The sequence below is a fragment of the Phaethon lepturus genome, unplaced genomic scaffold (assembly GCF_000687285.1).
Source record: "Phaethon lepturus isolate BGI_N335 unplaced genomic scaffold, ASM68728v1 scaffold23051, whole genome shotgun sequence".
Taxonomy (NCBI): domain Eukaryota; kingdom Metazoa; phylum Chordata; class Aves; order Phaethontiformes; family Phaethontidae; genus Phaethon; species Phaethon lepturus.
The window spans coordinates 292-976 of NW_010520101.1; positions in this window are offsets into that span (position 1 = coordinate 292).

Genomic DNA, 685 nt, shown 5'->3' on the forward strand with positions numbered 1-685 from the left:
AGCAACCCTCTTCCCCGAAATTTTGCAGGGAGAGACAAGGGAGGGATCAGAGACGGTTGCCAAGCCCCAGCGGGATGGACAGGAAAAGCAGTTGAGGAATAAAGAGCTACAAGTCAGGAAAGAGCAGGTTTTTAATCCGTTTATCGCGCCGGCTGCCGTCATGGGAGGGCTGGGGAGTGCTAATAGTCATCCCCATAAAAATCCATGCGGAGCTGGGACGGCACCGCGTTCCTGCACCGCTTCATGCGTGCAGGATGGTGGGCGAAGGCTCTGCAGGGCCCTAAATGGACGTTAAAAAAGAGGTGGTTCTCCCCGGAGGGGGTTTTGCAAACCTCTCACCCGCTGAAGGACGGATGGGTGCTGGGTGCCTCCGTCCCCTCCATACGAGGGACCCTGGGTTGGGGTTTCCCTGTCTGGGTGCTATGGGGCAGGCAGGGGGTCCCTGGTGGGGGAGCAGTGGCCGTGGGCAGCACAGGTCCCCTCTGTTGTCGGACAGGATGGCTGGAGACGGGGGTCTGTCACCTCAGGACAGGAGGGACCCTGGGGGGCATGGGGCAGCTGGGGGGTGCAACCAGCCCTGGTGCTTCAGGGTCACTGGGGTGGAGGAATAAACAGGCAGCGGGGCAGGACATGGCCGTGCGCCCTGCACGGGGGGCTGGTTCTCCCCAGATGCTGCTGCCCAGGG